We start from the raw sequence: 12,305 nt of genomic DNA, 5'->3' as shown, positions 1-12,305 counted from the left end.
CTGCCTCGGACAGCTTCCTTTTGTGTCCCGTCAACTGATGTTAGTGGGGTTCTTTGTCGGCGCATTCCATCATTGTGGCATGAGGCTTGGTCCTCTCTCCATGAAAATAAGCTTAGGGCCATCAGACCGATCCCGACGGCTTGGACGACCTCCTCACGCCCTTCCCGGCTAGAGGAGGTCATTTTGGCAAAGTTGCGGATTGGGCATTGCCGATTTAGCCACCGCCACCTGTTGTCCAGTGACCCCGCCCCGCAGTGCCTTTGTGGTCATCCATTGACGGTGCGCCATATTTTATTGTCCTGTCCCTATTTTATTGTCCTGTCCCCGTTTTATTCACTCTCATGTTGTCCTGTGTCTGCCGTCTACCTTACAGGAATTTTTAGCTGATGACGCTCGAGAAGCTGCTCGTATCCTTAGTTTTATTAGATTGACGGACTTGTCCCAAGAGATCTAACTCTTTTATTTTTTTATCTGCGTCTTTGTAAGTAATTTCTGGTGTTGCACCCCCCCCCCCCTCCCCTCTTGCGTTTTTCTACGCTATTAGCTCACCAACGTTTGTGACTGGGCGCTAATATCCCTAATAGTTGAGCGCCCAAAAAAGAAAAAAAAGAGCAATACGAGGATGACCATATCATCTTTCAACACGATCGAGCACCTGTTCATAATGCACGGTCTGTGGCGGAGTGGTTACACGACAATAACATGCCTGTAACGGACTGGCCTGCACAGAGTCCTGACCTGAATCCTATAGAACACCTTTGGGATTTCCAGAACTGTACTGGCAGAAGTAAAGCTGTGAGGACGGGGCGTAAGTCGTGCTTGGGTAGTTCAGTTGGTAGAGCACTTGCCCGCAAAAGGCAAAGGTACCTAGTTTGAGTCTCGGTCCGGCACACAGTTTTAATCTACCAGGAAGTTTCATACCTTTGGGATGTTTTAGAACGCCAACTTCATGCCAGGACCGACCGACATCGTTACCTTTCCTCAGCGCAGCACTCCGTGAAGAATGGGCTGCCATTCCCCAAGAAACCTTCCAGCGCCTGATTGGCCGTATGCCTGCGAGAGCGGAAGCTGTCATCAAGGCTAAGGGTTGGTCATCACTATATTGAATTCCAGAATTACCGAAGGAGGACGCCACGAACTTGTAAGTGATTTTCAGCCAGGTGTCCGGATACTTTTGATCATATAGTGTAAATCTTACAGAAACTCTGAAGACTCAAGTTCTGTAGAAAAACTCTGCTCCATACAGAACATCGATTTCACAGATTTTTTAAAACAATTATGCTTTGAAACCGCTTTAGCAGGATGATGGGACGAATTTTTTGTAAGTGACAATGAAGACGGACATGCAAAATAGTGTCAGGGTCGCACTGTGGCAGCCAACGCAGCTCTCGTACCTTCAGATGTACGCTGCAGAGGCTTCGTTTCATTCTGGTGATTTGAAAACTTACAGCCGCTGTACCTTATTTTTGAACAATAAGAACTTCAGATAACGTACGAAATATGAACTGTCTCGTCCTGTATGTAGTTCATCCATCGTCTTCTCGATCAGATGGCGTTAAAATAATACTTCAGCAGTGCAATGTAAATTACTTTATCCGTTAACTTTAAAGTTAGGTAATTATTCAGCTTGTGGTTTGAGAACGTTTTATTATTTAAACAAATAGTGATCATGCCACAAGTAAACAGCGTAACTCGTCAGTCCACAGTGTTTCGAAACTGGATTAATAAGAAATAGACAAAGGATAATATGGTGGTTTTATTGCTTTATGTGTTTTACCTCGTTTCCCTGATTTACTTGCATCGCACAGACCGTTCATACAGCCGTGTGAAATTTTTTTAGAAAAGTCCTTCTTTGGGATGTTGTTCAACTCGCACGTCACTTTACTCTGAATGCTGGTTATATCGCCGTAGTGTTGACCCTTCACGTGAATTTCTGCAGTTTGTCGTTTTGTGGTAGGATCGTATTCGTCACACCTAGTCTCATCACCCGTTATGATATTTTCGGGGAAACAACTGTCCACGTTTTTCATTACGATCAAGTCGTGACAGGCGTCCGTGCGTTGTTGCTGTTGTTCCAGAGTTGTTAGTTCAAGTCGACGTTGCTTATACGCCAGGAATAGAATAACTCTCGGAACTTTTTGGATGGACAGTGTACGAAAAATTACTGTAATGAAATGATTTAGAAGCATATTTCAGGAGGGGAAAGATTGATACCGACTACAGGAAAATTAAAGAGGCTTCTGAAAAAAAAGAAGCAGCTGTATCAATATCAAGAGCTCAGATGGAAAATCAGTCCTAAGCAAAGAAGAGAAAGCTAAAAGGTGGTATGAGTGTCACGAGGATCTATACAAGGCAGATGAACCTGAAGGCAGTATTGTAGACATGGAATAGTACGTAGATGAAAATAAGATGGGGGACAGATACTGCGAGCAAAATTTTACAGAGCACTGAAAGACCTAAGTCAAAACAAGGACACGGGAGTAGTCGACATTACGTCAGAACTACTGATAGCCTTGGGGGAGCCAGAATGACAAAACTCTTTCATCTGGTGCGCAAGATGTACGAGACAGGCGAAATACCCTCGGACTTCAAGAACATTGTAATAATTCCAATTCCAAAGAAAGCAGCTGCTCTCAGGTCTGAAAATTACCGAACTGTCAGTTTAAGAAGTTATGGTTACAAAGTACTTGCATGAACTCTTTACAGAAGAATAGAAAAAATTGTAAAAGCCGACCTCGGGGAAGATCAGTTTGGATTCCGGAGAAATGTAGGAAAACCCGAGCCAATACTGACCCTATGACTTATCTTAGAAAACAGATTAAGGAAAGACAAACCTACGTTTATCACGTTTATCGTATTTGTAGACTTAGAGAAAGCTTTTGTCGATATTGACTAGAATACTCTCTTTAAAATTCTGAATGTAGCAGGGGTAAAATACAGGGAGCGAAAGGCTATTTACAACTTCTACAGAAATCAGACTGCAGTTATGATAGTCGAGGGGCATGAACGGAAAGCAGTGGTTGAGAAGGGAGTGAGATAGGGACGTAGCCTATCTCCGATAGTATTCAATCTGTACAGTGAGCAAACAGTAAAGGAAGCCAGAGAAAAAATTGGAGTAGGAGTTAAAGTTCTGGGAGAAGAAATAAAGACTCTAAGGTTTGCTGATGACATTGTAAAAGGACTTGGAAGAGCAGCTGAACGGAATGGACCGTGTCTTGAAAGGAGGATATAATATAGACATCAACAAAGGTAGAACAAGGAAATGGAATGTATCAAATTAAATCAGGTGATGCTGAGGGAATTAGATTAGGAAACAGACACATAAAGTAGTTGATGAGTTTTGCTATCTGTGCAGCTGAATAACTTATAATGGCCGAAGTAGTACTGATGTAAAATGTAGACTGAAAATGGCAAGAAAAGCATTTTTGAAGAAAAATTAGGACTGGACTGTGCGGCTGGTCCCGGCGGAGGTTCGAGTCCTCCCTCGGGCATGGGTGTGTGTGTTTGTCCTTAGGATAATTTAGGTTAAGTAGTGTGTAAGCTTAGGGACTGGTGACCTTAGCAATTAAGTCCCATAAGATTTCACACATATTTGAAAATTTTTTAAAAGATTAGGAAGACTTTCCTGAAGGTATTTGTCTGGAGTGTAGACATGTGTGGAAGTGAAACATGGATGATAAACTGTTTAGACAAGAAGAGAACAGAAACTTTTGAAACGTGGTGCTACAGAAGAATGCAGCAGATCGTATGGGTCGATTACATAACTAATGAATGGTATTGAACTGAACTGGGGAGACAAGAAACTGATGGCACAACTTGACTAAAAGAAGGGATAGGTTGACAGGACACATTCTGTGACATCAAGGGATCACCAATTTTGCATTGGGGTAAGAGTGAGAGGTAGAAATCGTAGAGGGAGAACAAGAGATGAATGCAGTAAATACACTCCTGGAAATGGAAAAAAGAACACATTGACACCGGTGTGTCAGACCCACCATACTTGCTCCGGACACTGCGAGAGGGCTGTACAAGCAATGATCACACGCACGCCACAGCGGACACACCAGGAACCGCGCTGTTGGCCGTCGAATGGCGCTAGCTGCGCAGCATTTGTGCACCGCCGCCGTCAGTGTCAGCCAGTTTGCCGTGCATACGGAGCTCCATCGCAGTCTTTAACACTGGTAGCATGCCGCGACAGCGTGGACGTGAACCGTATGTGCAGTTGACGGACTTTGAGCGAGGGCGTATAGTGGGCATGTGGGAGGCCGGGTGGACGTACCGCCGAATTGCTCAACACGTGGGGCGTGAGGTCTCCACAGTACATCGATGTTGTCGCCAGTGGTCGGCGGAAGGTGCACGTGCCCGTCGACCTGGGACCGGACCGCAGCGACGCACGGATGCACGCCAAGACCGTAGGATCCTACACAGTGCCGTAGGGGACCGCACCGCCACTTCCCAGCAAATTAGGGACACTGTTGCTCCTGGGGTATCGGCGAGGACCATTCGCAACCGTCTCCATGAAGCTGGGCTACGGTCCCGCACACCGTTAGGCCGTCTTCCGCTCACGCCCCAACATCGTGCAGCCCGCCTCCAGTGGTGTCGCGACAGGCGTGAATGTAGGGACGAATGGAGACGTGTCGTCTTCAGCGATGAGAGTCGCTTCTGCCTTGGTACCAATGATGGTCGTATGCGTGTTTGGCGCCGTGCAGGTGAGCGCCACAATCAGGACTGCATACGACCGAGGCACACAGGGCCAACACCCGGCATCATGGTGTGGGGAGCGATCTCCTACACTGGCCGTACACCTCTGGTGATCGTCGAGGGGACACTGAGTAGTGCACGGTACATCCAAACCGTCATCGAACCCATCGTTCTACCATTCCTAGACCGGCAAGGGAACTTGCTGTTCCAACAGGACAATGCACGTCCGCATGTATCCCGTGCCACCCAACGTGCTCTAGAAGGTGTAAGTCAACTACCCCGGCCAGCAAGATCTCCGGATCTGTCCCCCATTGAGCATGTTTGGGACTGGATGAAGCGTCGTCTCACGCGGTCTGCACGTCCAGCACGAATGCTGGTCCAACTGAGGCGCCAGGTGGAAATGGCATGGCAAGCCGTTCCACAGGACTACATCCAGCATCTCTACGATCGTCTCCATGGGAGAATAGCAGCCTGCATTGATGCGAAAGTTGGATATACACTGTACTAGTGCCGATTTTGTGCATGCTCTGTTGCCTGTGTCTATGTGCCTGTGGTTCTGTCAGTGTGATCATGTGATGTATCTGACCCCAGGAATGTGTCAATAAAGTTTCCCCTTCCTGGGACAATGAATTCACGGTGTTCTTATTTCAATTTCCAGGAGTGTAGATTAAGATAAATGGAGGCTGCAGTAGTTATTTGGAGATGAAGAGACTTGTACAGCATAGTGGTATAGAGAACATCATCAAATCAGTCTTCGGACTGAAGACCATTACAACATCAACATGAAAATTTATCTTTTGTTATTTTTAGTTACCGTCCGGGATGGCCGAGCGGGTCTAGGCGCTGCAGTCTGGAACCGCACGACTGCTACGGTTGCAGGATCGAATCCTGCCTCGGGAATGGATGTGTGTGATGTCCTTAGGTTAGTTAGGTTTAAGTAGTTCTAAGTTCTAGGGGACTGATGACCTCAGAAGATAAGTCCCATAGTGCTCAGAGCCATTTGAACCATTTTCAGTTAGAGATAGAAGGTGAACACATTTTCTTCCATTAGCAATACGGTTCTCTTCTAAATGCATCAAGAGTATCTAATTGTCTTAATTAGTAATTGCATCGACGCTAGTGTGCAACCGTTCAACTAACACAAATTGAAGAGTTCGAAGACACTGTAATAAACTTCCCTTTTTATGTTAGATAAAATCAGTACATGACATAGCTCCATGCAGTATATCAAATCAGAATTTCAAAGCAGTGCGTTGAATTAACAATATAAATACTGCAAACTTTAGGGAAAGCCTAAAGGAGCTAGACTGGGATGAAGTGTATATGGAACCCGACGCAAACTTGAAAAATAACTTATTCCACGATACATTTTTAAGGGTATTTGAAAATAGTGAAACATAATTCCAAGAAAACATATAAAAAAACCTTGGCTAACTAAAGGAATAAGAATATCTTGCTACCGTAAAAGAGAACTGTATCTAACAGCAAGAGTGAGTACTGACCCCAGAATTGTTCAATATTATAAAAACTATTGTGTGGTACTAAGAAAAGTTATTAAAAAGTCCAGAAGCATGTGTATCATGTCTGAGATCAGTAACTCTGATTATAAAATTAAAGCAATTTGGAATATTATTGAAAGGGAAACAGGGCAGCCAAGAGCACAGGAAGACTTTAGTGCCATAAAACAGAATGACAAGTGTACTAACAAACAATCTGAAATTGGAAATATTTTCAATAATCATTTTTTAAATGTTGTGGAGAAAATAGGATCTAGATATTCACTAGAAGAGGCAAGGCTTCTAATAGAAGAGGCCATACCTGTGCAGTTACAAACAAATGTATTTCCACGAACCTCTCCCTCTGAAATCAGTAAAATAATAAACTCACTGAAAAGTAAAAGCTCTTACGGAATTAATGGCATTCCCAGCAAGATACTTAAAGCTTGTTCCCCACAGGTAAGTAGGATTCTCAGCCACATATATAATAGCTCTTTGGAGCAGGGTGTTTTCCCCGATAGACTGAAATATGCCATTATAAAACCATTGCATAAAAAGGGGGATACGTCGGATGTCAACAACTATCGCCCAATCTCTCTTCTGACAGCTGTATCAAAAATTTTTGAGAAAGTAGTGTATTCAAGAGTAGCCTCCCATATTTGTAAAAATAAAGTACTAACAAAATGTCAGTTTGGTTTTCAGAAAGGCTTTTCAACAGAAAATGCTATATACGCTTTCACTGATCAAATATTAAATGCTCTGAATAACCGGACATCACCCATTGGTATTTTTTGTGATCTCTCAAAGGCCTTTGACTGTGTAAATCATAGAATTCTTTTAGATAAGCTAAATCATTATGGTTTGAGGGGGCAGTGCACAATTGGTTTAATTCATATTTAACTGGAAGAATGCAGAAAGTTGAAATAAGTGGTTCATGTAATGTTAATGCAACAGCTGATTCCTCAAACTGGGGGCTATCAAGTACGGAGTCCCACAGGGTTCGGTCTTAGGTCCTTTACTGTTCTTGATATACATTAATGACTTACCATTCCATATTGATGAAGATGCAAAGTTAGTTCTTTTTGCTGAAGATACAAGTATAGTAATAACATCCAAAAACCAAGAACTAAGTGATGTAATTGTAAATGATGTTTTTCACAAAATTATTAAGTGGTTCTCAGCAAACGGACACTCTTTAAATTTTGATAAAACACAGTATATACAGTTCCGTACAGTAAATGGCACAACCCCAGAAACAAATATAGACTTTGAACAGAAGTCTGTAGTTAAGATAGAATTTTCAAAATTTTTAGGTGTGTCCATTGATGAGAGGTTAAACTGGAAGCAACATATTGATGGTCTGCTGAAACGTCTGAGTTCGGCTACGTATGCTATTAGGGTTATTGCAAATTTTGGTGATAAGAATCTCAGTAAATTAGCTTACTATGCGTACTTTCATTCACTGCTTTTGTATGGTATCATATTCTGGGGTAATTCATCGTTGAGTAGAAAAGTATTCATTGCTCAAAAACGTGTAATCAGAATAATTGCTGGAGTCCACCCACGGTCATCCTGCAGACATCTATTTAAGGATTTAGGGATTCTCACAGTAACCTCACAGTATATATATTCACTTATGAAATTTGTTTTCAATAATCCAGCACAGTTCAAGAGTAATAGCAGTGTGCATAGCTATAACACCAGCAGAAAGGATGATCTTCACTATGCAGGGTTAAATCTGACTTTGGCACAGAAGGGGGTAAATTATGCTGCCACAAAAGTCTTTGGTCACCTACCAAACAGCATCAAAAGCCTGAGAGATAGTCAACCAACATTTAAAAATAAATTAAAAGAATTTCTATATGACAACTCCTTCTACTCATTGGCTGAATTTTTAGATATAAATTAAGGGAGGGAAAAAAAACTAACTTAAGCATTAGTGTCATGCAATGTTTTGTGTAATGTAATATCTTGTACAGACACCTTTCTTTAACCTGACACGTTCCACATCATTACGAAGTGTCGTATTCATGATCTATGGAACAAGTATTAATCTAATCTAATCTGCAGAAGCATAGTTCTTGTCAGAAATTTTATAGAAAAGCTCCAGTGTACGGAATAGCTTTTCTGTTGCATCATTTAAACTTCGAAGCAGTGTGGTAACTGGATGCACGAAGACAAATAGGTTAGACTTAGCACAGACATCATCTGACAATAAAAGCCTTAAGGCAAGGATGTGAAGCTGTTAATGTGTTTCAGGAAAGATAATGGCAGTAACGAACATCATAGTTGATTACGGGTGGTATGCTAACACCAATATTATAATTAGCATACCATATTCCAACAATAAATTAACCGTTTTAAAGCTAAGTCTTGTTACTGAACTCCAGTAATTTATTTAAGCTGCTCATGTTCAAGATACTACAATCACTCATATCAGAATCTTAATTCATTTCACGTGAGTCTTTACACAGAAATCCGCCTACATAACCGAGTTCTCCAAACCAATTCAGCGTGCCCATCACTGGTGTCTGACTGGCAAGCGATCGAAAAATGGTGACGTATAATTCTCGAGTTGAAAGCGACATTTCTCCACTGTTTCTCGTGGATGGATGGAATGTAAGATTGTCAGTGGTGAAACGCCAGTAGGACGGAAAAATTATACTCAGCGGTCTTTACGCCTACACAGAACTACGCCTTTTTATATAATTTAGAAAACATTTATAACAACACAAAGAAAACACTACAATGAACAAAATCACATCACACTTTATAAGAGGGACTCGGCCCCAGCACCTCCCTCGATCACTTATTGGAATGATTCACATATATCGAAATTATCACGGGTACACATTTTCCGCTTTAATGTGCAAAACTGGCATTTAACAATAAGTAACAAAATCAGACTGTTAACTGAATTCAGTACAACAGAATTCCAGTGTAGCTGAATTCAGAGGTACACACCACTAGACGTCAATCAAATAGCAAATATTTTCATGTTAACGTGTATCGTTGCGGCAAATAGTTTTCTTATGAGATTGTTGACGCTTCCTGTTTGTCATATACACAGTTCCTGTTATTTTCAGCCCTAAATTACCATGAGCGTTAGAAGGAGATGAGAGACGCCGATCACAGATAATGTTGAAGCATTTAGAAATTAACACTCAACACACAACACCTCTGCCCTTTACAGAAGCGCGAAAAGAATAGAAAGAAATATATGCATATATTTTGACTGTGGGAAGTTATAAATGGCTCTCAGGTTCGAATGACTGAATGAAATAAATTCACGTTTTATCACTAGCAGATATCTTCTTTTTCATTTCATATTTCTAACAGCGCGAAAAATCAGGGAATTTTGGCACTACACTTCCGGTGTGTTTGGTCATAGTAAGATATCTTTACATGATTTTAAAATTATTGTCTTATGTTATAAGATACAAAAGATATGAAAGTAATCATTAAAGTAAGTTATTTTAAAATTCACTCCAAACTGCACGATTTTCAAATAAGCGTTTTTACACATACCACCCATTGTGCAGAGTTATTCTATGTAATTTGAGGACGAACTTCATGGTAGGTTTTACTGATAATGAGCTATTTTCATACCTGTTATCTCAAAATAAAGCTAATCATATCTTATTATTCTTCTTTCTTTAGTAGGCTGTTCATCTGAATCCCTCATCAAACTATCTCCTTTCTTGTGTTTTGCGTTTTAAGAGGTGGCCAGAAGCCCTTTCTGCAGCCATCCCTTAGGTATTCACACACATTTGAACATTTGTACATGTTAAAAATTGTTATGCTGGACCTGGATTTCAACTCAGACACGTGCCATTCTTGCACACCTTGAGGCATTTGTAATACTGAGCAAACTGATGGTCCTTTACCGCCAGGAAACGATCAAATCAAGCGAAAAGGAATAAGTCTCCAAATCTGCCTATGTTATGGCCCGACCTAAACTTAAGTCGGTAGCGAAGGGACATCATCTTTAATGTAAATCTAGAACCACTGTGCAATCGTACGTTCTTCAACGGACGTAACCATAGGTGAATAGTGTCTGTTTATGGCAATTAAAAACCATCGTCTTATGTGTATGCGAACCCAGATCCTTTTTATGCCAACATAACATCAACCCAGCAGACCACTGAGTTACATATACGACTGGATCATGATTTTGTCGTAACGCAGGTGCGCCACACTGGATGAGTATTCCGACTTCCTGACCTCCAGGAGTTGAGTGCACCCTGTCCAATACATTTATTTCCTTGTTCGATCGAATCGCCATTAAACAGGCACTTCGGTACCCAGTGCTTACATTCGTCTGGATTTTGTAATCACTGAAATAAAATCACATTACGACCATCTATACAAACTGTGAACACTGTAGACTACGGAAGTTTCCACAGGAATTGTTGCCTGACACTTGAGTTACTCTGTTGCACTATTTGTTCATGGTACAAGTTGCCCAGTGCAAAATAAAAGCTCTGTAATTTCTTAAACCACGTATCTCCGTCTGTTAACGGTATCAGTTTGTTCGTAGCTCAAAGATAATTTACTTTATTTTCCAACCCTTCAGTAATGGCAAAGCTTTGGAAAAAGGTTTCCGTGAAAGAACGTTGCTGCCTATCCTGATCAGAACAATTTCTGCTTCACCGGTCTACACCCGCCTGATGTGATCTGGACGCATAGCGCTTTGATCCTATGATCTACAGTCGAAGTTTCTGTATCAACGTTAGCAAGTATAAGATTATTTAATATTATAGTTTGGCCCACCATAAGAGAAACCGTTGACAGTATTTATTTGAAATACCAATAAAACATCAAGTGAGTTTAGCAGGATGATTCTGTGTCACTGCAGGAAATAGCCTGACAATCACAGGGTTGCCAGACCTGTTTTACAATATTGCCAAGTCCCAATCATCCTCTCAGGAGAAAGGAATACGTTTCCACAGACAAAGTGTTTCTTGAGTGGGCTAGCAATCCAGGAGTGAATATAGAGCTTCGAAGACACAGCGGAAACAACTGCCAAATTGACATGTACCTGAAATACGACAGGTGTAAGCAAATGTGCATAAACCAACCGAAATGCCATAAATCAAGGGCAGTGGAAATCAACTGGACGTCCCTCCTGGTTTTTGGTTTAGTGTCTTTGTTTTTGCCGGCCGGTGTGGCGGTGCGGTTCTAGGCGCTTCAGTCTGGATCCGCGTGACCGCTACGGTCGCAGGTTCGAATCCTGCCTCGGGCATGGATGTGTGTGATGTCCTTAGGTTGGTTAGGTTTAAGTAGTTCTAAGTTCTAGGGGACTGATGACCACAGCTGTCAAGTCCCATAATGCTCAGAGCCATTTGAACCATTTGTCTATGTTTTCAGAGTTTTCATATGAATACTATCAAGAAGTAATTATTAGAATAGGCCAATATGTTTAGCAAACATCAAAACTTAACTTTGTACTCATTTTGATGAAGGTCACAATGACAGTAAGTACTTAAATAAAAATAAATTTAAAAAAGTAACCTGGATGGCCGTTTGCACACAGCGAGCCGCAAGGAGGAGGTGGAGTGGGAGAAGGACGAGATTAGTGCTTAATGTCCCACCGAAAACGTGGTGATTAAACAAGGAGCAGAAGCTTGGATTAGGGAAGGATGGAGAAGGAAAGCGCCAGTGCCCTTTTGAAGGAAACAACCCGGCATTCGCCTTAAGTGATTTAGGGAAAACACGGAAAACATAAATCATGGTGCCCGGATGCGGGTTTGAACTGTCGTCCTCCCGAATGTGAGTCCAGGTGACCCACAACAACATCGTTCGGATCCGACGATACAGATGGGCAGACGGTGCTGGGATGTGTGGAGGCTGTCAAGGTACGGCTTATTTATTAAGCCGAACTAAAAAATCTATCTAGCAACGAACTTAATTCCTAGGGTTCAAAGATTGCTCAACGGCCTGTGAACAGTATCAGCACTTTTTTTCCCCTACACACAACACAACCTCATAGCATTTGAATTAATAACAGCAATATGCCTCTTGTTTGCACTTTTCTGGAGACGATTTAATTTCTTTGTAGCAAACAGTCACCTTATTTTGGGAGCGATAAACAGGAGTAATGTACTA

General features: G+C 41.8%; 1 protein-coding gene across 1 annotated transcript in view; it reads left to right on the top strand.

Moving 5' to 3' along the window:
- LOC126297875 (uncharacterized) overlaps positions 1-12,305 on the top strand; it is a 314,410-nt gene that overhangs the window by 55,844 nt on the left and 246,261 nt on the right. The gene's annotated exons all lie outside the window — the stretch shown is intronic.

The sequence above is a fragment of the Schistocerca gregaria genome, chromosome X, assembly GCF_023897955.1.
Source record: "Schistocerca gregaria isolate iqSchGreg1 chromosome X, iqSchGreg1.2, whole genome shotgun sequence".
NCBI lineage: Eukaryota > Metazoa > Arthropoda > Insecta > Orthoptera > Acrididae > Schistocerca > Schistocerca gregaria.
The sequence above is the reverse complement of the archived record's forward strand: the minus strand, read 5'-3'. Positions and strand labels throughout refer to the sequence as shown.